The 26,878-nt window shown below is 39.9% G+C and overlaps 1 protein-coding gene across 1 annotated transcript in view; it reads left to right on the top strand.

Annotated features, from left to right (window-relative positions):
* The window catches only part of HERC6 (HECT and RLD domain containing E3 ubiquitin protein ligase family member 6), a 101,975-nt gene that overhangs the window by 3,521 nt on the left and 71,576 nt on the right, over positions 1 to 26,878 (top strand). The window lies entirely within an intron of this gene.

The following is a 26,878-nucleotide window of genomic DNA, read 5'->3' as shown; positions in this document are numbered from 1 at the left end:
GCCCTTGACCAGAATCAAACTGGGCACTCTTCAGTCCATAGACTTGAAGGACTCATTTATCCGGAACACCTAACATCCACCTTACATTCATTACCCAGACCACTGAGCATCTGACTGATAACCATCCCAAACCAATCCTAAGGCTAAGAATGCAGTACTGATTCTTCTCAAGAAAGTACTTTGTACTATAAGGACTCTTAGCTTTTCTTTCTTCTTTATCTTATTTGGGAAAATCTAGTTGGTCCTTTGTGATTGGCTGTCCTTAGATTTCCATTACTCCCACTTGAGGTAGTAAGTTTTGGTTTGTTTAAGTGAGCTACTAAAGTAGGGGTGTCGAACTCAATCAGAGAAGGGGCCAAAATCTAAAATCCAGCCTAAATCGCGGGCCGAATGGTTTACTGAACAGTCATAAACTGTCATTGTGATGGAAACGCAGCGGAGTGCAGTGATGACAGCGCGGTGCGGGCCACATTGCAAGGCCTGGCGGGACGGATTTGGCCTGAGGGCCTTGTGTTTGACACATGTGTACTAAAGCATTAAAGTCACCTCAGTCTATTGTTGAATATAAGCTAACACTATCCACTTTCCTAATTAGTTACTAATACTCATGGGAGCCATATATTATATAATAATAAATTTATAATTTTATTAATATTCACTAATGAGTAATCAATTATTTTGAGATAACTTTTATCACCTGAGAAACTCTTATCTGCATAACAATATAAACCTTGCCCTGGCCCAGTAATTCAGTGGGTTAGAGCATCATTCTTATATGCTAAAGTTGTGGATTCCATCCCTGGTCAGGGCACATATAAGAATAAACCAATGATGTCAAAACGGGTTTGGCTCAGTGGTAGAGCATTGGTTTGCAGACTGAAAGGCCCCGGGTTCGATTCCAGTCAAGGGCATGTACCTTGGTTGCGGGCACATCCAGTAGGGGATGTGCAAGAGGCAGCTGGTCGATGTTTCTATCTCATCGACGTTTCTGGCTCTCTATCTCTCTCTCTTCTTCTCTGTAAAAAATCAATAAAATATATTTTAAAAAAAAAAAGAAGAAACCAATGAATACATCTCTCTCTCTCTCTCTCTCTCTCTCTCTCTCTCTCTCTCTCTTTCTCTCTTCTCTTTCTCTTTTTCTTTATCCCCTTCCTCTCTCTCTAAAATCAATAAATAAGTTAATTTACAAAAAAAAAAAAAAAAAACCACACACCCAAGACAACCCTAATCTACCATATAGTTCTTCCCTTAGTCTTCCCATAACTTGTCTTCCCCACCCAGAAGCCCCAGATTCTTATTCCTTCGGTTAGTCTAAGATAATATATTAACCTCAACCATCTGGCCTCCTGGAGTTTTATTATTATTACTTGAGGCCTAATGCACAAAGATTTGTGCAAGAAGGGGCCTTCCTTCCCCTTCCGCCTTTGCTCCAGCCTGAGCCTCCTTTTCACTCAGGCCCCAGAGCTGCCATTCCACCTTTCCACACTGACCAGAGACCCAGAGCAGCTGGGGTGGTTGGGAACGCCCCCAGCTGCTTGGTGCCTGCATATGCAAATCAACCCTCCATCTTTGTGTTAATTTGCATACTCACTCCTGATTGGCTGGTGGGTGTCACGAAGGTATGGTCAATTTGCCTCTTATTCTTTTATTAGTGTAGATTATTTTGTAAAATTTCCATGCATACTTACATAATTGTAATTTTTTATTTTCTCTTTTAAATTTGCCTTTCATCTGTTTAATCTCCAGGGTCCCAGCCAGATGATCCAGGAGGGTGGCAGGAAAACATTTTTTCTTCTCCCATATTAGAATCAGCAATTTTCCAGGTAAATATCTGTGAGCTGCATTTGGCCTCATGCCTAAAACATAGGCCAGAGATAGTAAGTTGCATTTTTTCACAGTTAAGGCTTATTCTAGTCAGAATATCTAATCCAGATGTCCCTTCTCTGCATCACTAGAATAATTGCCAAAACACAATCACAAAGCATTACTAAATCTTGTCCTTGGACCCAATGAAAACTTACAGCAATGATTTTGTCTTAGAGTATAACTTGTTTTGTTCCTAATACCATTGCAATTAGCTAATTATTAATAACAGAAAATGAGCAAAGGGAAGGCCAGCCATTATAGCCATTTTCCCTACAAGACACTGGGGGAAGGAGACTGGGCAAAGAAAAGAAAGGTGCATGCCCATGCATCTTTGGGATGACCAGAGAAGGTGCTTGTTGTCAGTCACACCGGGAAACAAAGGTCATTGGCCAGAATGGGATATATAATCCCCTGAACAAAGTTTGCTCATTTGGTTCCCTTTGGCACCCATAGGTCATGGCTTGAACTTGGCTTCCTTGGCATTCTCTCATGTGGCCACGGCCATTTGTCCACCCCCCCCCCCAACACACACACACACACACAAACACACACACACACACACACACACACAATGGACTAAAGGACTACTTCGGAGGGCCAGATGCAGCGGGAATCTCCCTTTTCCGCATTCAGCATGTAAAGAGAGATGAACAAACTGGTTGTAAGTGGAGGTGGCCAGGGACTGAGAAAGAGAGAGAGAGAGAGAGAGAGAGAGAGAGAGAGAGAGAGAGAGAAGAAAGAAAGAAGAAAGAGAGAGAGAGAAAGGGAGGGAAGAAGGGAGGGAGGGAGGAGGGAGGGAGGGAAGGAAGGAGGGAGGGAGGGAGGGAGGGAGGGAAGGAAGGAAGGAAGGAAGGAAGGAAGGAAGGAAGGAAGGAAGGAAGGAAGGAAGGAAGGAAGGAAGGAAGGAGGAAGGAAGGAAGATGCAGAAATAGATTCATCAAGCTGGGAGCTAGGTGGACACCATTCTCTCTGATGAAGAGGCAGTGAGCACCCGAGCCATGCAGCAGGTTTATTTTTATATCCCAAAATCCAGGAAGTAACACCAAAACTTAAGATCAAATGAGCTTATTTGCATTCTTAACTAGGCCTTAGCATTACTGGATTTACATATCTAGACCTGCCCCTGCTGACACCTGGACAAAGGTAAGTCAGAAACTGATAACACCTCCGTGCCCTCCCACCCCCTCCAGCCTTCTTGGGAGGGATATAACCCGGACACCACTCTGCCACTGCCCGAGGCTCAGCTGACAATTTAAAGAATATCCATGTGCCTTCCCAGGCGGCCCTCTACAGACTACAACTGCCCTGATGCTATGCTGGATCGTCTCTAAGATGGAAAAGAAACTCTGGACACGGACTTGGCTTCTACCTTTACTAAAACCCCAGTTACACTTCTATTACTGGACTAGGGGAACCAGGACTTTAGAAACACAAGGATTTAATCCCACAGAAATAAAAATCACCCACTTCCCCATGCAAGTTGAGAAAATTCCTTTTCTCAGGACATTGTAGGAAGTCCACCCCCAGTTGCACCCCGTAGGGAAGAGACCCCTCCTCCACATTTTGTCCAATATCATTGCCATTTTACTTCCCCAAATATGGAATAATGGCTTCATCCAATACCAGTGGTACAGAGATTTGAATTATCTTCCTATTTCCGTCACTGACTTTTTCTATTTGACCTTATTCAAGTATTTAATATCACTATGTATCATTCTTACATAGGGCTGTTATGAGGAAAATTATATTTTATATAAGTATATTACAGGAAAAGTTTTAAACAAAATTGCATTTTCTTAAATAACAAAAGCTCAAAATCAAGGAGATGAAATATGATATACATTAATACCATTTGCCAAATATTCCCTGCTCTCTACCACCCAGGCAGTTTCTGGCCCTTTTGTGGGTGGTGCTGTGCAAAGGCAAGGTGAGGGGTTGGGGGTCAATGAATTGTAAGTGGAGCTGACAGGGTTTCTGAGTTGGAGCATTCACTATTCCCCTGCAAGACCTTCCAAGGGTCACTTCTGCCATTGCAGCCGACAATGTTCCAGATTCGTGGTCAGCAAACTGTGACTCACAAGCCACATGAGGCTCTTTGGTCCCTTGAGTGTGGCTCTTCCACAAAATACCATGGCCTGGGCAAGTCTTTGTTTTGAAGAAGTAGTGTTAGAAGAAGTTTTAGTTTTAAAAATTTGGCTCTCAAAAGAAATTTCAATAGTTATACTATTGATATTTGGCTCTGTTGACTAATGAGTTTGCCGACTAATATTCCAGATCATGGCTGCTGCTTCATTATGGGTCTGTGAGTGACTATGAAGAGCAGAATCCTGCTGCAATCCAAGATGGCCATATACTATGAGTGAAAAACAAATCTTTGTTGTTTTAAGTCACTGATGTTATTTGTTATTGCATCTTGAGCTAACTTAACCTAGCCTATCAAAACTGATTCAGAGAGCAGCTCCAACTTAAAATTATTTAGTTAAGTTTTTCTTAGGACAATTTTAACCAAAGAGAACTTTTCATTCAATTTTTTCAATAACTTTTCATGAAATTCTTATTGTATATTAGGTACTGTGTAGGTAGGCTTTGTGTTTACAGCACTGGTTTATCTGTTTTCTGCTTGTATGCAAATTCAGGGGGAGCAGATATGATATGATTAATGCTGTATCTAGAAGAGTATAACATTCTCTAAATATTATCCTAGGAGTCTAGGAGTGTCTTCCCTTTTCTATCTCTGTCTGTCTCTCTTCTAATTTAGGGATTTTTCAGTCACAGAATATACAAGAATGGGGGGGGGGGGTGAGAAACACACACACACAAGTTTCTAACTCTTGAGAAGTGTCTTGTAATTATGGAAAATGAACCTTGCTTAAGCCTGGAACCTGGACTCCAACATTGCTTTTGGCCAATGTGTGGCCTCAGACAAGTAGCTAATTTCGCTGTGCCCCTGTAAAATAACACTACATATCACCTTCCCTGGCTGACTATGTAATTGTTGCAAGAATTAAATTAGGCAGAGAATGTAAGTATCCCATAAAAATAAACAGCATCATTATTCTTTAAAGATTTTACAGTGCATTGGAGGAGCCTATATATATAGCCAGTTTGAAAAAAATAATAATTAAAAAATCTTGATCCACCTCTAAAGCAATATGTGAGCACATCAGAATTAACCTTGTACCCTTCCAGCCATGGGAAATGGTAGAGAATGACATGGTGAAAATTACACCTTCAAGAATCAATCTAAGGGGATAAGGACACATGTAATACCTTAATCAATAAAGAAAAAAAAAGAATCAATCTAAAACTGTTTATTGTCAAGTAATATCTGCTAATGTACTGCTAGATGCAGCAAGAATAAGCCAAAAATTCCCCTGGCATCCTCATAAAGAATATGCAGTGCTTTTCTTGACAGCAGAATGAAGTGAATATACAAATAACTAGTTTTATACAAGTGGATAAACACCAGAAAAATGCACTCAGTGTGAACAACTGCCATTGTCTTTGAAATCTGTAATTTCAGAAGTGTGTATGCTTTTAAACTGCTGGAAATTATGTCTAATTTTCAAAACTCATTCCCTTTATTCTGAGTCTCCCGTAAATGAAAATTCAGAATATCATGGTAACAAGTAAGAGATGACAAATGGCTCATTTGTCGCTGTCAGGCGGCTAAAAGCATGGGTGATTGGCATGTACAGACACACCTTCCTATTCTGTACACAGTGTGGGCGTAGGTGCTGAATTGCTTTTCTATTGGTCAGTTTCTCTTCCAATGGCAGAAAAGAAAGTATTCTTTTTTGAGTTCATTAACATACTCTGGGAAAGTACCCAACTGGGTTTCTCCCTCCCTCCAGCCCCCGGCTGTGTTAAATATAGACTTTAAAAACAGGGTTAGCATTTACCTGTTAAAAATTACTTTGGCTTTGGGTGATCTGGATTTTAGATACAAAATGACTCCAGGAAAAGTTTTTAAATTTTAAGTAAACTAATATGGTTATGCTATGAAAATAAAGCGAAACAAGAGGTAGGTTTTTTTTTGCAGATACTTTAATATGAAGAAAACAGAATTCACAGTCCTCCTCCAGGACTGAACCAGGAAAGATTTCCCCAGGTTACGAGGGGCAACAAAAGTGGTGTTCCCCATCCCCACCCACCTTTGTATATATCACTGGGAAGAGGCCAGAAGCTGGAACCCAGGAGGAGGGCAGAGCTATAACAAAGTCAGAAGGAAAGGGAACCGAGAGAGGAATGTCAGCCGACCCCCACGAGGGACCACCCTGTGGCCTGAGATGTGAGCCAGTGGAAACAATAAGGAAACAGAGGCGTGGGGCTCTTTGGTAATGAACTGTGGGCAACGGCACACTGCAAGGCTGCAGGATGTTTTCCACCTGTTCTCTCTTCCCCTGGTTTCTCCCTCCTCCTGACTAATTACATACCCATTGGGACTTTTTTTCATCTTGCAGCTTTGCAGCTCCCCATTTCCAACAGTGCAAACAAAAAAATTAAAAAAAAAATTTTTTTAATCCTAACCTAAGGCTGGCAGTCAAACTTTCCACAGGCTGCTCCTGTCCTTTACCGATCTTATAACCACTACTTCCTTAAAGGTACCCTCATTCTAGCCACCCTCAGCCACCCTCATCATTTCCTGAACCTGCCCTGAGCCTTGTTGCTTCCTCGCCTCTTTTCAAAACAAACCTTAATGTTTCTCCTCTCAATTGTCTTAAATCTTCAGATTTAAAGACAGGTTGGGAGGATTAAAATGAAATCGATTGCTTGTGCTCTTATTAAAGAAGCAGGATAGAATATCACTTTGTGCTACAAATAAAAATAATAATTGTTAACTGTATTAGGGTTCTTCAGAGAGGGTGTGTGCATGTAGAAGACAGAGAGAAGGAGAGATAAGTATATGTAAGGGACTGGCTCACAGATGTGGAAGCTGGCAAGTCCAAATCTGAAGGGAGGGAACAGGGGAACAGGCCATGCGTATTTAAGGAGGAAAAGCATTCTGAGGGGAAAGGACCAGCACAAAGGCCCTGCAGCAGAGTGGCAGGCTGGAAGTCAGGAGAGAGATGATGTAGCTCAGGTCCCAAGGCAGCCTGGGGGCAGAGTTCCTTCTTTCTTGGGGGATGTCAGTCTTTTTCTCTGAAGGCCTTGAACTGGTTGAATGAAGGCCACCCACATTATGGAGGTAATGTGCTTTACTCAAAACGTACTGACCTAAATGTTGATCTTATCTAAAAATACCTTCACAGAGACATCTGGACTGATGTTTGACCAATTATCTGGGTAGCTTGGCTTACACAAATTAACATAAAATTAACCATCACCCTAACCTGTACAAATGCTTATTATTCTGGTGGCCGTACACCTTTATAAATGCTTTACATATGTTAACTGAGTTAATCTTTGTAAAAAAAAAAAATGTTTAATTTATTTGAGAGAAAGAGAGAGAGAGAGGGGGAGAGAGAGAGAGAGAGCGAGATTGGTTGTTTCTCTTATTTATGCACTACATTGGTTGACTCTTTCTTGTATGTGCCCTGACTAGGATGGAACCTGCAACCTTGGTGTATCAGGAGGATGCTCTAACCAACTGAGTTACTCAGCCAGGGCTAACTCAGTTCATCTTAACAACTCTATAAGATAGGGTTATTATGATCATCCCCATTTTACAGATGAGCCACAGGGCTATTAAATAACTTGTTTGATGACTCTGGGACTTGAGTCCTTGCAACATGGCTCCAGAATATATATTCTTAACTGCTGTACTACTTATCTCTCAAGGGAAAAAAAAAAAAAAGTGAAACCTGAACTCACCAATACTTTACATGTAAAGTATCTGCCCCCATAAATCTCTTAGTTTGCCTACCATTCACATCTGTTAATGTCAACTTTTTTGTTGTTGTTTTTGTTAATACTCACCTGAGGATATTTTTTCTATTAATTTTTAGAGAGAGTGGAAGGGAGAGGGAGAGATAGAGAGAAACATCTATGTGAGAGAGACACATGGATTGGTTACCTCCTGCACACATCCCGACTAGGCCCTGGGAAACCTGCAACCCAGGTACGTGCCCTTGACTGAAATTGAATCCAGGACCCTTTATTCTTTGGACAGACACTACCCACTGAGCCAAACCAGCTAGGGCTACATGTCAACTTTTACAGAAACCTTACATATGTCCATCCAATGGCTCTTCGATGTAGGCAGTATTATCCCTCTTTTACAGATGATAAAATTTTGAGGCACAGTGAGTTCATGGCCTGCCCCAGGCCACAGAGTTATTAGTGTGACAGAAGGGATTTAAACCCAGGACTGGTCTTCAAAGCCTATCTCCTTAACCATACTACCTCTCTGTTCATAGTTTATCAATATTAAGATGTTCCTATTTGTGCCTGTTTTGAGGACTTAGAATTACTTGAACAAAAATTGGTTCTCTGTTTTGATGGGTTCCACAAGCGAAATAAATTTCTGACTACTTCATGCACTAGGACAGAACATAGATTGCAGCTAAAGTAAATGGAAAGAAATAAAAGGTCATGTCATGTTTTACTGGGTAGAGTTTAGATAGTATCATCCATTGGGAGCCTGCTGTGTTTAGAAGAAATGCAAGGAGAGAACACGTCACTCTGAAGGATTAAAATGAGAAAAAAGTGGGAAGTAAGAGTAGAATATAGAATGAACCCGAGAAGTAAACTTGCCTAAGGCCACTAGAAAGACCTTCGATTAGGTTCGGGAAAACATAAAATAGAAATTGCCCTTCTGCAGCGTTAGCTGGCTGCATTGAAATCAGGTGAATTTACTTTGTTTTTAAGCAGCTGATATAGAAGTTTTTATTTCAGACAGAGGTTTGATTTCCCAATGGGGCTCATGGGACGGTAGAACATACAGTGCTGCAGGTTTACTGCAGATAAGAATCATAGTAGAGCAGGGTTTGACAACTGGGAACCTTGCATGTCTTCCTTCTTAACTCATTGACTGAGCTTAGGAGAGGAAAGGCCCAGAGTCATTTTGTCTGTTCAGAAGTTAATATGATTAAAGAATTTTAGAGAAAAGGGGTACCTTTTGCGGGGGTTCAGAACAAGCCACCCCAGAGGTATCTCAGTGGTATGCAGATTACTTGGAGCTAAAGGCAATTTTAGCTTCAAGCTCAAGAGAAACTTCTGACTCTCCCTTTAACTACCTAAAAGAACTTGAATTAGGAACATTGCCCATACAAAGAAATTATCAGAAAACTTCGTTTGACCTATCTAGAGAGCAGGACAAACTTTGATTTACTAAATGTCTGGTTTTCTTAACATTTTGCAATTAGCCTTTGAAACTACCATCTCATCTACCTGTAGCTCAGAATGCCTTACATAATCATGTTTCCTTTCTATCTCTGAATCTCTCATGCATGTGGGAGGATCTCTGACTCTCTCATGTATGTGGTGTTCCCATACATATGTATGTATTACATTTGGTTATTTTCTCATGTTATTCTGTCTTCTGTCTATTTGGTTATTGGACCAGCCATAAGTGTGGGGGCCTGATGCAGTGGGGGCCAGACATGGCAGGAATCTCCCTTTTCTGCGAACCAGTTCTAAGTGGAGGCAGTCAGGGATTAAGAAATATTAGAAATAAAGTTTTATTTCAGAAGGAGGCTTGATTTCCCAATGCGGCCTGAGGGACGGCAGGATGTACAGTGCTGCATGTTTACCGTAGATAAGAATCGTAGTAGAGCAGGATTTGACAACGGGAACCTTGCATGTCTTCCTTCTTAACTCACTGAGTGAACTTATAGTTTAGGAAGACACAGAGATAAATTTTAAGCTGTGAGCTGGGTGGGCTGCCATCCTGTCTGCTAGAGAGGCAGGAAGAAGACAATGACCCCTCCCAGCGCATTTATTTTATACCCCCAATACTAGGAAGTAACACCTACTTATTTGCATTCTTAAGTGGGCCCTAGCATGCTTGGATTTACATATTTAGTTCTGCCCCTACCAACACCTGGGCTGATATGAAGGCCAAGCTGACAACATGTCCACCATTTTGGGGAAACATGTTCCTAGGGTGTGGCTCTGCCTACGCCTTGAGTTCAGCTGACGATAATTAAGGAAAACTGCCCGCGTGCCTTCCCAGGCGGCCCTGTACAAGAAGAACCTTGAGAGTAAAGATAAGTTTGTTCCTCTCCCACAGTTGAACTCATTTCTTCCTCTTCCCCTACATTTTTCAGGAAATTAAATGCAAATTCTGAGAGGTGAAGAGACTTGCCTAAAACCATAGAATCTGTGATTATGGGCCAAATTTCTAGCTAGCATTGCAGGCAAGCTCTAATTCTACTTCTTCATACAATATGCAATCATAACTCCTAAAAACAGACAATAAAGCTAGAGATTCTATCATAGACATGAATTTGTAGCCAAGATGTGCAAAATTTCTTCAGTGCTTCCTATAAGGAAAACACCAAGTCTGTAGGTAGGATTGACTCTAGGCAACATTGTGAAGTAGGTAAAGTGTGAATTCAGTGGCCTCATACTTGCCTCTTCTGAGAGGCTGTGTAATACAGTGGTGGATGGAGACCATGACTCTAAAGACACCCAACCATTTATAAACTGCGACCTTGGGCCAGATTCCCAACCTTCCCAAGCCCAATTTCCTCACAGGTAGATGGAGATGGTAGTATTTTGAAATCATGCTTGAGTGGAGGGCTAAATAAACTAACGTGCAAAGTATCTTGAGTGGTTTTTAGCTTTAGAAAACCTCATAAATGTTAGACATTTTTATTAGTTCACATCTTTGCCTGGAACACTACCTTGTTCTGGGCTTGCTTAATTCTGACATTATCACCTGCTCACAAAATGTCTCTTCTTTCTCCTCTATTAAAACTCTTTCTCCTTATTTGTTCAATAAGTGTCTGTTTACTCATTCAAATAATATTATAGATATGGAGAGAGAGATTAGCTTGTCAATATAAGATAGATTAATAAAAAATCACTATTGTTCATGTAGGGGTTCAGAACAGAGGTATCTCAGTGGTATGCAGATTACTTGGAGCTAAAGGCAATTTTAGCTTTAAGTTCAAGAGAAACTTTGAGCTAAAGGGGGTATGTGAGAAATCTCTGTACCTTCCACTCAGTTTTGGGGTAGCTATAGAATTGAATCTAGGATTGTACTGTTAGATTATATTTGCAAGATATGATTTTCATATTTAAATAGTGTACTCAATTTTTTAAAAGGATCTTTTAAAAATATATATTTTAATATTTTTTTATTTATTTCAGAGAGGAAGGGAGAGTAAGAGAGAGAAACATCAATAATGAGAGAGAATCATATATTTGTATGAGAATCATACTTTAACTTTTTGAAAATTATACTTTGAGAATATCCTCATTGAGCTTACAGTCTGGTTACATACTTTCCCTCTTTGTTTTCTTTTTATAGTTTGAAGTTCAAACTAGTGGTTAGATAAGATAACATTTTTTAATCATTTTTCTCCCTCTCAAGGCCTTTTTGTATAGTAAATTGAAGGAAACCAAAATATGTCACCCCAAAATATGCCTTTTGATATAAAAAATTATTTTGAACTGAATGAAAGTGATTAAAAAGCAGCAAGTAGCCCAGTCCACATAGCTCAGGGGTTGAGCGTTGACCGATGAACCAGGAGGTCAAAGTTCAATTCCCAGTCAGGGCACATGCAGTGGTTGTGGGCTCAATCCCCAGATGGGGCGTGCAGAAGGCAGCCAATCAACTATTCTCTCATCATTGATGTTTCTATCTCTAGCTCCCTCTCCCTTCCTCTCTGAAATCAATAAAAATATATATTTTTAAAAAACACATAGTTCTTATCTCTCATGGAGTTTACAGTAATTCTCTCTCTATGAACAGTAACAACAATAACTACTACATCAAGAGTATTTTCTATATGCCATCCACTCTTCTAAGCAATTTATATTTATTAACTAATCTTAACATAACTATAAAGGTATCATTTTTATCCATTTCGTAGATGAGGAAACTGAGGCACAGAGCAAGTGAGAAATGCACCCAAACTCACACAGCTACAGTGGTGGAATCTGTATACTATTTGCCTCTCCTTTACTGTACTTACTCTCCTACCAATGTAGATGTCACCTGAGGTGTTACATTAATCCATTCATTTATTACTTTATTCACTCACCACTCTGCTATTAAAACTCTTTGATGTGCCAGACATGTGGGCTAACAAAGAATTACATGTTTAAGGATCTGTCATTGAGTAAATTACAGTTGATTGAGAAAGTCAGATCCTTAAACATATAATTCCAGCACAACTTGTTAAGTACAAAGGAGGAGCTATGTACCAATTAAAATGGAAACAGAGAGAATGAAATTACTAGCTTTGCCTGGGGTTGCTGAGAAAGATTTTACAGAAAAGGAAATTTTTTATTAGTGTCTTTAAAGCTAAATAGCCACTCATTAGTTAAAGAATAACAGGCAGATCAATCCAAAGAAAGGAGAGAACACATGGAAAGGCCTGGAGTCGTGCCAGTGCAAGGTGTGGACTGACTATGATGATGTATGTGTAGCACCAGCACAGCCAAGGGTGCAGCAAGCCTGAGGGAGGGCCGGTGAAGGATGAAGAATAAAGTAAGACAAGAGAATAAGCTTGGTCTAGGTGGATCTTCTGTGCCTGGCTGATGCTTTATGTATAGTCAGGGACAAACAAGGTGATTTACAATGTTCTTATAAGTTTCATTTGCACTTGCTGCCCCTCCCACAGCCCACTAGCTACCCAGGAAAGTCACAAGATTAAGCTTTATGCTTAGAGGACTGTGCCCTCCAAGCTGGGACTTGTTTGCGACTTTGCCATCAGGTCAGTCCGAGGCTTAACCCTAAACCGCTCCCTACAATGTAGGTGGATGGGAAAGAGAAAAATTTAAGGATAAGAGGTTGAGCTGGAAATAGAGTGGCTGTTTAGGCTGAAGATTTTAGAGAACCATTTGGAAGAATATCAGGGCTAAAAGATCCTAAGGACAAGGAAGAACCAGTTGGTGGCTATTACAGCCATCTAAGCAAGAAAGTCAACGAATGCACTAAAGCATTGAGAGAATGAATGGATTTGAGACATATCGAGGAGGATGAAGCAACAGAATTTAGTGATTGCTTAAGGCTGGGCGAAAGGAATGATTAGATGACAGGGTGAATAGTGATGACAACTAAAGAAGTACCTCACATTCTACAAGATTATTTCCGAGCCTCAATCTGCTCAAGTTACATTCAAACAGCATCAACTGGATTATGAAGGCCCAGAAAAATAATAGCTACATCACACATAGATAGCCATGTAGCTCCGAGAACATAGTCGGGTGTTGTTTCAATTATGGAGCAGAATCAATTCCATTAATCCTCACAACTCCTGTGAAGTAGGCACGACCATTTCAGCATTTTACAGATGTGAAAAATCAATGAACAGAGAGGTACACTGACTTGCCTAAAGCCACCAGTCAGTAAATGGAGGAGTCAGATCTCAAATTGGCAGTCTGTCTTTGCACTGCTTTGTTAGAGTATTTAGGAATAAGGGTGGATTACTGTGCTGGGGATGGGGTTGGGGGGTGCAGCACATTACAAAGCAAACTTTCCTATAGACCCCTTTAAACAGCTCTCTCTCTTCCCAAAGTTTACACTCACTGTGGCTATTGATCTCTTTCTCCTCTGCTGGAGGGGGCTACTGCTGCTACACTGCTCTTCTTCTTCTTCTTCTTCTTCTTCTTCTTCTTCTTCTTCTTCTTCTTCTTCTTCTTCTTTTTTCTCTCTCCTTTTTATTTATTTACTGATTTAATATATATATTTCAGAGAGGGAGAGATAGAAACATCAATGATGAAAGAGAATCGTTGATCAGCTGCTTCCTGCAGGCCTCCCACTGGGGATTGAGTCTGAAACCCGAGCATATGCCCTGACCAGAATCCAACTGTGACCTCCTGGCTCATAGGTCAATGCTCAACCACTGAGCCATGCCAGCCAGGCAGTATTTTTCTTTTTAACTGTTGACAGTATTACAGATGTTCCCATTTCTGCCACCCTTTGCCCTCCTCTATCCAGCGCCTAACCCCTCCAGGTCTTCACCACACTATTGTCTGAGACCATGGGCTATGCATATAAGTATATAAATTCTTTAATTAATCTCTTCCAATCCCCCTCCCTGCCCCTCTCAGACTTGTCAGTCTGTTCCTTGCCTCTGTGCCTCAGGACCTATTTTGTTAGTCAATAGAATATTATGCTAAGTGAAATGCCAGCAAGCCAGTCAGAGAAAGTCAAATATCATGTGACCTCACTTATCTGTGGAATCTACTAGTAATGTACACTGATCTTGAGAGCTTCCTCCTTCTGCCTAGCAGTTAACATTTCACTTTGTTTTGAGAATGTGACACTCTTGGCCTCAAAACCCTCCTAGAGGAAGTGAAATCCTTTCCAGCGCTTACTGTGTTTTTCTGGAGAGAATCAAACTCTGCTTTTCATTTCAGAGGAAGGTGGCAAGAGAAGAAATCTGGGAATGTGAAGCAGCTAAGATATTGGGTTGGATTTGGGGCCTGTTTTGTTTGTGTGTCTCAAGGATATTCAAGTGGAGGTGAGAAAAGAAACCACAAGGAAAGAAAGAAGTTTGAAGTTCTTCTTTTGAAAATACTTACCAAGTGTTTGGTTTCATACATAATAGTTGAACAGCATCTTCCTGGTCATTACTTCCAGTTTTTGCAAAGCAACCCTGTGCATAACTAAATATTTTTTCTAAATAACTTTGAAAAAGAAATTAAACCAAGTATGAATCGTTGGCCAACATTGTGAGGCCTATATTTTTTATATACAGGTTTTTTCTGAAGGTAGTGTATAATTCAAATTCTGAAATTTGCCATTTGCTCATGAGTAAAGACCCACATAGGAACATGTGTCATAATGTATGCACGAAAAATTTGACAAACACATGTATGAAAAGGTTGTCATTTTATTTTTAAAATTTTCCTAATTATGAAAAAATGCATGTTGGCCATAGAGAATATAAAATACAGAAGTCAAAAAGTTCATCTTACTATTAAATGTAAGTGTTGTGAGATTTTAAATGTATTCTCTTTCCAGCTTTCTTCTTTTTTTTTTTTTTCTTTTTGATTACTGCATTTCTTTTGTTTTATAATTATAACTAATGGCCCAATGAATGAATTCTTGTACATGGAAAGAAAATAAATTCCTGTGGTGGCATCGCAGCTGGAAGGGTGTCTGCTGTGTGTGTGTGTGTGGCAGGGAGGGAGGGAGAGGGTAAAGGGGAGGGGGAGAAAGGACCAACAAAACTCATGCTGGAATCTTCTGGCTCCCAGCGCTGGCTCTGGGCAGTCCCAGGTAGTTATGGGCAGAGCGGGAGTGGGGGGAAGGGGCCAGACATGCCCTGGAGCCAACCTCCTTCAATCCTTCCCCAGCCGCAGTCACACCTGGGACTGCACTGTGGCTGGAAGGATGTCTGTGGAGTGAGCAGGGTCTCTCTGGCAGGTGGGGTGCCTCAGCCTGGCTGGGCACTCTGCAAAATTGCTGTAGTACAGGGTGTGGAACGCAAACACAAGTGTGCAATAAACCAGATTCAGGGTCAACAGTGCCCCAGCAACAACATAAAACCCACAGCCAAAGGTGGAATTGTGCAGCTCCACTAGGAATCAGGCTCCCTTCTCTCTGGTTCTGGGATACATCACCCATGAACCTCCACTGCCAAGTCATCACAGCTTCGCAGCTCCTGCATTGAGTGTCAGCCCTTTAGTCTGCATCATAGGTACCAGCCGGTGGGACACTCAGTTGTACAGTTGCTTAGCCTTTTATATATATAGTTCCTAGTGTTCCATTTCAAATATAGTAGTTATTTCTTCCACATGGTGCATAACTGCTCACCTTAAAAAATTATATAAGTAAAACATTCCATTGTAAAAAGATTTTTTTAAAGTCATGCAATAACAAGTATCTAGAGGCAAAAGTATGCTACCTCTCCTTTCCCTGGTCCATTCCTCACAGTCCCTTAAGCAACAGCTTAATTAAATCCACAAGTTTTTCCAAAAGTAAAACAATTCTTGGGGTTATTTATTCCCTCTCATAACTGTAATCTAAATAAAAATACAGATAGTTTCTTTAAAATGTTTTAGTGTTTTTAAATTTGTTCTTGTTGATTTGAGAGAGACAGAGAGAGGGAGAGAGAAATATCAGTTTGTTATTCCACTTATTTATGCATTCATTGGTTAATTCTTGAATGTTTGAAAAGTTCCCTGATGGGGCATCAAGCCCACAACCTCAGCCTAGTAAGATGACACTCAAACCAACTGAGCTACCAGGCCTGGATTTAGTGGGTGTTTTTTTATTAATGGCTTTTCTTTTTCTTTTCTTTCTTTTTTTTTTAAACAAGAAATTTATTTAAACAAGACACTTGGCTTGAAAGGGAAAATATCTAGAATTCATTTCTTTTAGAGTAATTTAGTCCTACTTAGAGACAACCTGCCTTTCAAAAAAAGTTATAAAATTGTCATTGGTTTTATAATAATGAATGAAAAACATTAAAATTCTCCAATCAAATAAGGCATACAAGGATTTTTATGTGGTGTGTGTGTGTGTGTGTGTGTGTGTGTGTGTGTGTGTGTTTAAACAGTGAGAACAAAATAACTTACTGGAATATAAAATAAGAGTGACATGAGCATGCCACTAATGGAGAAAAGGGGTGTTTTCACAGAACCAGTATTTCCCACATTCACCTCCATTTACTGTTGATCAAAACATTGGCCATTTACTTTTAAAAATGAAAATGCTTGTTCACATCAGTTACTTTATGCACAATAAAGGAATGGGAAGGGAAAAGTAAAAGAATAGGAAAAACCGGTACAGTAGTAGTCAGGATGCAGTGGAACAGATTACGGTGTTCTAAATGAGAATGTCTTCTTGGTCTCTAGGAACTGGGTTCTGGAGTAAAGTAGCAGGTTCCTTCATTATCAGACATCTCCTGCCTGCTGCTGGAACACACCATCCTCCATTTCCAACTATGCAGGTGTGTCTCTTTCATTGATTAAAAGGCAGTCAAATCATTATCTGATCTGCATCATTGACAAACCCTGTCATTCACAACAGGCTTGAATTAGTTTACTTAATGGGTTTTTGTCTTAATCTTTTTAAAACTTTTTAAAAATATTTTTTATTGATTTCAGAAAGAAAGGGAGAGGGAGAGGAAAAAAGATGAGAATCATTGATCAGCTGCTCCTGCATGTCCCCTAATGGGGCAGAGCCTGAAACGCATCTATGTGCCCTGACCAGGAATTGAACCATGACCTCCTGGTTCATAGGTCAAGACAACCATTGAATCACACCACTTGGGCAAAAGTCAAGTATTTCCACATCTGCCTTGCATCATCATTTTGTATGTGTATGCTTATGTGTTAACACCTTCTAGACACATGTTTTTCAAATTATTGTTCAGGGATCACCTGTATTAGAATCACCTGCCTTAAAACAAATGAAGATTCTCAGACGTCAGGGCCAAAAATTCATTTAATAAGTCTGGAAGAGGCCACAGAATCTGTATTTAAGACCCTGGCCTATGGGATATTATACATATTAAAGTTTGAGGGCAAAGTTCTAATCTAGACAGTTGCTAAATAAGCTGTAGGCGCTGTGTTTGTGTGTGAAAAGCCATGTCCCACATGGCTTAGGGTTCAAGATCTGGAGAAGGGCCTCCAGAAAATGACGAGACAAGACAAAAAAATAATAATTTGGAAATTGGGGATCTAGGCAGAGAGTCCAATGCAAGGGGAAGGACTTCACTGGTGCCCAGCCTTGCCAACCTTTTATTCAAATTTGGATACACATATTGTTCTTAGTCAGGCAGGCAATTCCAGTAACAGACAGACTATCTTAAAGATCAGAAAAATTTACTTTGAGACTATTTGGTCAGGAAATTGCTTGAGCCACCATTGTCTTTTTTTAATATATATCTTATTGATTTTTTTACAGAGAGGAAGAAAAAAGGATAGAGAGTTAGAAACAACGATGAGAGAGAATCATTGATAGGTCCGCAGGCCAACGCTCTATCCACTGAGCTAAACCGGTTTCGGCGAGCCACCATTGTCTTGACTAAACAATTGGTGCATAGCTCTGGCCTTTGCCAGAGCTCAAGGCTCACCAGTGTTCAAGGCTCCTTGTTTAAACTTTTCTGATAGTGAAGACAATGGGTAGCTTCCAACATTTGTGTCCTGCTTGTCTTCACTCCCTGTGAATTAAATGATAGCAATTATGTTTAAGACTGTCTATGTCATAGATAATTCCACTGTGAAGAATTTGCAAATAAAAAAGTAAATGTGGTACTGTGAATAGAGATTATTTTCCTTGTGTTGTCAAATAGCAGTTTACCCCCAGTCTCAATATATGTTTTCTCTTTTTATTTATATTGCTACTACTAGAAATCATATGGGCTTACTTACCATCTTGTTAGCACTGATTTTCAAGTGGTCAATTAAGATAGTATAGTGTCTTAGCTGGTTGCTCAGTGGTTACAGTGTTGGTCCATGGACTGAATGGGGTTCGATTTCTGTTAAGGGCAGGTTGTGGATTCGATCCCTGGCCCAGACAAGCGAATGCAGGAGACAACTAATTAATGTTTCTCTCTCCTTCTCCTCGCTCCCTCCTCCTTCTACTCTGTCGGAGAATCAATGGAAAAAATATCTTCAGGTGAGGATTTAAAAAAATAAATAAAAAGATAGAATAATACTGTACCCAGAAAAAAGGGTTTTCCAGCAAACAGCAATAAATAGATAGAAATGCTATAAGATTTCTTTTGTCTTTGGAATTAAAATTCAGGAATATCATACTTCATTGTGTTGAATAAAATGCAGTAGGTAAATACATACAGAATTATAGTCACCTTATTTATCCAGTATACTTTTTTTGTAATGTTTATAACAGTTTTATTCACAATGGCCCACAACTGGAAACAATTTTGATGTCTCTCAAGTGGTGAGCTGTCAAACAAACTGGTAGGTCCATACCATGGAACACTGCCCAGCAACAGAAAGGAATGAACTATTGATTCATATGACAATCTGGATGAATCTCCAGAGAACCATACCAAATGAGAAAGCCAATCAGAATGTTATATGCTGTATGGTTCATATTTGTAACATTCTAGAAATGGCAAATTTATAAACATGAAGTAGAGATTAGTGGTTGTTAGGGGTTAAGGAAGGAGTGGGTATAGGACAGAAATGAGTGTGGCTTGTCCAGTATAGTTTTGATAATTTGTTGTGAATTACAATTTTTAAAACCGTTTTACTTATGTGTAACATATATATGAATATATATAAACTAGAGGCCCGGTGCACCAGTGGGGTCCCTCAGCCTGGCTGGCATTCAGGGCTAATGGAGACTGCGGGAGGTTGGCTGTGGGAGTGCACTGACCACCGGGGAACAGCTCCTGCATTGAACACCTGCCCCCTGGTGGTCAGTGCACAATCATAGCTACTGATCAACCACAATAGCCACTTAGGCTTTTATATATGTACTAGAAGCCAGGTGCACAAAATTCATACATAGGGAGGAGAGTCCCCTCAGCCCAGCCTGCACCCTCTCCAATTTTCAGGACCCTTCGGGGATTATCTGACTTCTGGTTTAGGCCAGATCTTGGAGATCAGGCCTAAACAAGCAGTTAGACATCCCTCTCACAATCGCTGGCTCCTAACCAGTCACTTGCCTGCCTGCCTGCCTCCCTGATCATCCCTAACTGCCCACCCTAACTGATCACCCCTATCTGCCTCTGCCTGCCAGCCTGGTCGCCCAACTGCACCCCTGCCAGCCTGATCACCCACGCAGCCTGTTCAGTCGTCCATTCTGTTGCAATGGTGACTTAGGCTTTTGTACTAAAAGACATGAGCACAAGTTGTTAATCATAAATATGCAGTTCAATCAATTTTTAATATGTACAGATAATTTTCATTCAGATCAACATGTAGTCCTTCATAAAGTACAACTTTCATTTCATTTTAGAATAATATATTTTAATTATCATTAAAATGAATGAAATATATTTAAGTATTTGACTTGTTAAAATATTTAAATAAAATGTGATCACACATTACAGAAAATTTGAAAAATTAAGAGAAGAAAATGATCAACCATGTTTTGCCACCTTAATAAAATATTTTAATTTCCAATAACTTCATTCAAGTCTTTTTTTCATACAAATGTACATCTATATACATATATACCTAGTTCTTCAATTGTTAGCAAAGCAATATATATAAAATTTCAAATCCTGTTTTTATACCTAACATTATAAATATGCATTTTTCATGCTGTTTTAATGATTCCTTGTATTTATAATTATTTGATCTTGCATAATATTTCATTGAAAAACATACTATAATTTTCTTAATTATTCTTCAACTATGAGAAAATGAAGCTTGTTCCAAGATTTTGCTCTTTGCTGTGAATACCTTTGTGTATTCACAAATTTTTCAATTTTGTAAATGGGTTTTCAATATCCATTTTACTAAAAACAAACAGTCTTTCTTTTAGTATTATGGGGCAGGAACAAATTTTCCTCTACCCTCAAAGTATTTTTGGCTGGTCTAATAATAAAATAGACATGAACAGATTAACAAGAGAAAATGACCTGATTTAATACATACATACGTATGGGAACTCCACATATATGAGTCAGAGACTCCCACATGCAACAGAGGTTCAGAGACAGAAGTGGAACATGGGACATTTAGAGCTAGGGATGAGGTAAAGCACCTTGAGCTTCAGAAGGTTATTGCAAGGAGAGTACTTGTTCAGCACTTGCATTCAGGGCTAATGGAGACTGCGGGAGGTTGGCTGTGGGAGCAATGTTTAGTGATACTTCTGCTAGAAACACCTCCATTTCCTTGTTTCCCTTTAGAAACTACTCCCTCCCAGTATTACGCTTTATAATTTAGATGGAGTTAAATCTACTGGCTCTAGAAGTGGGCCATTATTGTGAAATCATATTTGCATATTTAACATTGGCATGGAGAGCTAGGAAAACCTTAAAGTTATTCAGTCACAGTATCAAGTAGTATCAGACAATAGAAAAAATACATGTCAGGATTTCTGTTGTAAGGTGTGATCCAGGCACTCAAATGATGTCCTCAGGACATCGTCTTCCCCACCCATCTCTAGTCTGTGCTTTTTCTCTTTTCATTCTCAAGTAACTATGCAGTGACTCCAAGTTCTAAGAGTTTAGTTTAGCAACACCAACAGGAAGAGCTCACCATAGTGCTAGCACCTCCCCTGCCCTCTCCCAACCCCGCCTCAGCTTGGCTTATACAGCATGCACACCTCTGAACAAATAATTGTGTCCAGAGTTGTTACTCTCCCAAGGCTGGCCTGGATAACATTCCCACTTCTAGGGCCAGTAGATTTAACTCCATCTAAATGATAAAATGTAATACTGGGAGGGAGTCGTTTATAAAGGAAAACAAGGAGATTGAGCTTGTGAGGCAAGTTGATTACTTCCCTAATATATAGATAGAAGATAGATGTGAAGTTATTTCTGATCCTCCCTCTTATTGTGGGCCACGCTCCTAATTCAATTCTTCTAGACAAGGTTGGGGGCAGGGTCTTGGTGGCCTTTTCCTCACAATAATCCACATACCACTGAGGCACGTCTTGGGGTGGCTCATTCTGAACTTCTATAATACCCTGGCCAAGACATTGACTTTAAAAAAAAAAAAAAAATATATATATATATATATATATATATATATATATATATATATATATATTTTTTTTTTTTTTATTTTTTTTTTTACAGAGAGGAAGAGAGAGGGATAGAGAGTTAGAAACATCGATGAGAGAGAATCATCGATCAGCTGTCTCTTGCACATCCCCATGCCCTTGACAGGAATCGAACTCGGGACCTTTCAGTCCGCAGGCCGATGCTCTATCCACTGAGCCAAACCGGTTTCGGCAAGACATTGACTTTCTATTCAACAAATAGAGAATCACAGTACAAAAGTCTGAAAAGTATTTTGGAAGTAACAGTTTTGCCTAATTTCTATAAAATTTCCTAGAGACAGTATAACAGAGTGAAGTGCTCTGTCTCTCAAGTCTGCATCATTCAGGCCAATAGCTCCTGTGTAGATATGCTAATCATTAGAAGAGTTCTGCTTGGGGCTTGAATTTTTACAAAAATAGGCCATCCCATGTTCCCTTCCCTCGACATAAGAGAAGCCTGGACTCTATACTTTTATTAAGATAACTACTAGGGCTCCCATCTTTTTGGTTGAAATGGTTAATCTTTCTCAATCAATAACACTTTCTTCCTCCAAACTCCGATGTTTTGAGTTTTGGAGTGGGCACACAGACTTTGGACTGGAATAATATTCACCCAACTTTAGTATGATCACTCCACTGGTTTCAGGATTTCTATTGCCATATTCATCATGGACACATAAAACAATGTACAAGCTTTTGAGCCAGCCTCTCTGGCTTCCTTATATGAAGCCATTGCAACCACCCCACCCCCATTCCAGTAACTTTTATCCACTTATTTTAGTGATTTATTTGCCATTCTTCCTCTTTGTACTCACTGTGTTTCTCTCTCTCTCTGGTTTTTCCACACCCTTCTCCACCCTGTTTTCTGACGCAGGAGGCTGGCCTAAAAGTACTAAATCAGCTCTTGGCTGACAAGCTCCCAGCAAGGAAGGCATGTGAAGGGAGGGCATTTTCTCTGCCAGTGGCCTCCCTGCAAGATCATTTAAAGTTGGATGTGTCCCTTCATTAAAGGTGATCTCCTTCATAAAACTTTTTTGAGTTCCCCTTTCTGGGTTTGGTTAAGTGATTTCTTACAAGTCCCTTCAGACCTAAGAGTAATAGCCCCAGGGTATTGCGCTGTTCTGGTCCCTTTAATAACCTACTTGGACTATCTTAATTTGAGCAAGCCATCTGTTTCCTGTTTTCTGCTGGAATGTGTCTGACTTAGTCTACATACTCCTACTAAATGTAACCAGATTGTCACAAAACTGGAGTTATAACTACTTGCACTGTTGATAGTGATAGCTGAAGGGTCCAGAGCACACTGGCATGGCTCACTCTGCTTATCTCTAATATTCACCACTGCATCACTCAGTTAATTCACAATTCTCTGTCAGAATGAAAAAGAACCTTCACTAAACCATTTGATGACGTTCATCTTCAATGGCTTATGAACCGAAGAGTTTGCATTCCTTTCCTTTAAAGCTCAGATTTTTATATCATGAACATTTTTACGTTAGATAAGTATCTGGGCTGGAGCTATTTGAATAATAACATGAATAGATGGCATGAGAGATAAATGTGCATTTTTCCTTGGTGAGTGTTCAGTGCCTAACCGGCTATGGATAAAGTGTAACTCTAGTAATCACAACTTGAAAAAAAAAAAAAAAAAAAGCCATCTTCTCTGAGTGCTCTAGTTATTCCGTATCTGTAAGACACCCTTCTGTAGAAATGGAATTAATTCTTCCAAGCCTTTAGTGGAGCATTATTTGGCAACTTACTTTCTGGGCATCCTTAATCTAAATTTACATTTTATAGGGAAAATGCTTTTTTAGTAGTAAGGACTTACTAAAGGGATCAAGGCATACTAGCATTGCTAGGTTAATTTTTTCCTTTTAGAAAGAATGTTTGAAATTGATAAAAAGAAGCAACTGAAGATATCGAAAATGTTAATTCATTATGTCATTTTCTTGATATGATTCTTGATTACCAGTTGGACTTGTTTTGCTCTTACCGAAGAGAGGGTTTGGATTAGTTAGTGGGGGGAAAAAAATAAGGGCTGAGTCAAGGCCAAGGAAAACTTGGCTTCCTCACTGTGTATTGGGCAATCTTCTCTTCTCACTCTTTCCTTTCCTTACTAAATCTCATCCATTTCCATGTCTCCAATTACCACTTATTACAAATGGACTCCCAACATAAATCTCAGCACAGACCCATCTGAGCTCCAGACCCATAAATACAGCTATCTTTTTGACATTGCCAATTGGAGATATCTCCAAATACCTCAAATTCACAGCCTTCATTCCCCACTCAGGTTTGCTTCTCTTTCTGTGTTCTCTGTGTCGGAGAATGACACCACCATCTACCCAGTTACACAGTCCAGACACCAGGGGATCACCCTTGACACGTCATTACCCTCATTCCCTCATCACTCTTCATCCACTTTCTCCCCAAAGTATATCTCAAACACATGCACTCTGTCCTCCGGGGCCAACTCCCTAGTCCTGCTACCATGGCCTCTTGCTCTTGCCTAGGCAAGAGGAGTAACCTCCTTCTTGGTTTCTCAATATCAACTCTATCTTTCAACTAGTCGTCATAGGACAGCTTGAGTGATTGTTTTGAAATGTAATTATGCTAAACACAACACACACAAAACAAAAATGCGCATGCGCAGCTTTTCTCCTTCATCTTTACTCAGTGATTTCCTTTTACTCTTATCATAAAAATAAAAAACTTCAATATGGCTTATAAATCGCTGCATCTTCTGGTCCTGTTCTACTTCTCCAAAGGAATCTTACTTCCACTCTACCGCTTACTGACTTTGTGACCTTGGATAAGTTACTTCTCTGTGCCTCCGTTTCTTCATGTGTAAAATGAGAATTATACCAAATTTCCACTTAAGATTGTTGTGAGGATCGATGTGTAGTGCTTAGGATTTACTTAGTAGGTATGTAACAAATGTTAGCTCTTACTAGCGCAACTTAACTCTTTCAGTCACTCTGAAATGAGAAAGAACCTTCACTCACGAATTTGAATGATAATGTTTATCTTCGATGGCTTATGAACTCAAAGAGCTTGCTTTGCTTTCCTCAGGAGTGTTATGCATCCTTTCACCACAGGACAGTTGGGTCATTGTAGGTTTTATTTAGGCATTAATCCCTCCCATGTAAACTGGCATCATTTCCTCCAGGGAGCCCTCATGATCTCATTTACTAGGTCTAGTCATTCAATTACATGATTTCGGTAACAACACCTTTCCTTAATAGCACTTGTCATGGATATATTTTTACATTTATTTAGGTAACCACATGACTAATGTCTTTTTCTCTCTCTTGATTGTAAGTCCCTGAGACAAGGGGAGATGGGACCATTGTTCTCTGGTAACGTTGTATCCTTAGCCCATAGTATCTTGCCTGGCATTGAACAGTTATTCAATAAACAGAAATTCAATGAATGGAAAAGAATCATATTGTACCATGAAAGGATTTCAAGGGAAAGGGGCTCTCTGACATGGTCCATGGCTGCTTTTCCTCTGCCAGAAAGCAGCACTATAGTGAATAAGAATGGGTGTGTTTCTCAAGGAAGCTCTCCTGACCAGAGACCCCTTAAGTTTCTCCAGGATATTGATGATTACTTCCTCCCTATGTGTAGGTCATCCCTGAGAGGACTATTTATAATAGACATGTGGTTCCAAAACTATTCCCCTTGATAAGGCCAAACCTAAATACACAAAACAGTAACATCCATGTGAAGGATCCCTGTCAGAGAGGTTAGCCATTGAAATCTGTCTTGAGCAGGAGATGTTAGACAAGTGGTTGTACTGGCACCATTGATTGCCTTTTTCTCTGGCCTGGTTCTGGTTTGCTCCATTCTAATTTGCTCCTTTATAGGCCTACACAAGGGTGAAATAATAATAACAGCTCACATTTATTGGGTGTTGGTGTTTGCTATTGCGAGGCAGAATTCTCTATGTTGTTTCACTAATTCTTTTTTTTAAATATATTTTATTGATTTTGTACAGAGAGGAAGGGAAAGAGATAGAGAGTTAGAAACATCGATGAGAGAGAGTCATCGATCAGCTGCCTCTTGCACACCCCATACTGGGGATATGCCCGCAACCAAGATACATGGCCTTGACCGGAATCGAACCCGGGACCCTTCAGTCCCCAAGCCGACGCTCTATCCATTGAGCCAAACCGGTTTCGGCTGTTTCACTAATTCTTAATTGGAGAAAGAAAGCCTCTCAGGTAAATGCTATTATCCTCATTTCACAGTTGAGAATATGGAAGTTTGGAAGTTTGGAAACCAGCCTAATGCTAGAGGCCAGATTGTGAACCCAGGTAATCTGACGCCATGGTCTGAGCCTTTATGTGCTGCATCGCACAGCTTAGCTACAGATAGTGATTGTGTACTGACCTTAACTCATTAGCCTCTCATCCAGCTGGGTAAGCCCCGAAGATCATTTAAATTATCTTCTTAAATGTCCACACACATTGTGAACATAAACATCATACCTCTGGGTCAAATGGCAAAGTTATCCAGACTCACAACCAAGATAAATCTTGGTCTGTGATAGGTATATCACGAGTGCTGGCACAATATAGGCACTCAATAAATATTTATTGAATGAATAAATGGATCATACCGTTTATACTGCTACACACCCTTTAATGGAATTATGAATATGTTCCCAAACAATTTATCCACAATTCAGAGTCCTCTCCTCTCCGAAAATGATAAGTGAAGGATTTTCTTCTTAATTTATTCTCTATAGTCCAGACATAACTATGATCATAACTGCAAAAACTTGAAAACCATTCATCAATCCACTCCACAACTATTTAGTGACCAAGATTCAGTGGTATGTCCTGCTTTTTCCTCACTAGAGAATGGACTCGTTCTTCTCTGAGGACTATGCATCCTGGCGTCCCTTCTGTCTTCCCTCCTCTCACAGTCAGGCCTGGCCAGTGCTTCTCTCTGTGATGCTCCACACACCTGTTGCTATTCCTGTTACCACCACCTGAGCCCTTCCCTCTCAAGCCTGACCTCCATTCTACTGTAGCAGGTACCTTGCTGTGGATTCCACAGTGACTGTTAGAAACCATTTCTACCTGAAGTAAGCTCATTGTAATAAAAAGAAGCCCCTTTCTCTTGTTATGATAAAAATGTACTCATTGCATAAATTAAAAAAAAATTCCTTGTAAGCCCCCAAAATGACTATAATAGAGATAATATTTAAAGAGCCTGTACTATATGTTAAATACTGAGCTAATAAA

Source organism: Pipistrellus kuhlii, unplaced genomic scaffold (genome assembly GCF_014108245.1).
Source record: "Pipistrellus kuhlii isolate mPipKuh1 unplaced genomic scaffold, mPipKuh1.p scaffold_m20_p_1, whole genome shotgun sequence".
Lineage (NCBI taxonomy): Eukaryota > Metazoa > Chordata > Mammalia > Chiroptera > Vespertilionidae > Pipistrellus > Pipistrellus kuhlii.
This window is presented reverse-complemented; position numbering and strand designations above follow the sequence as displayed.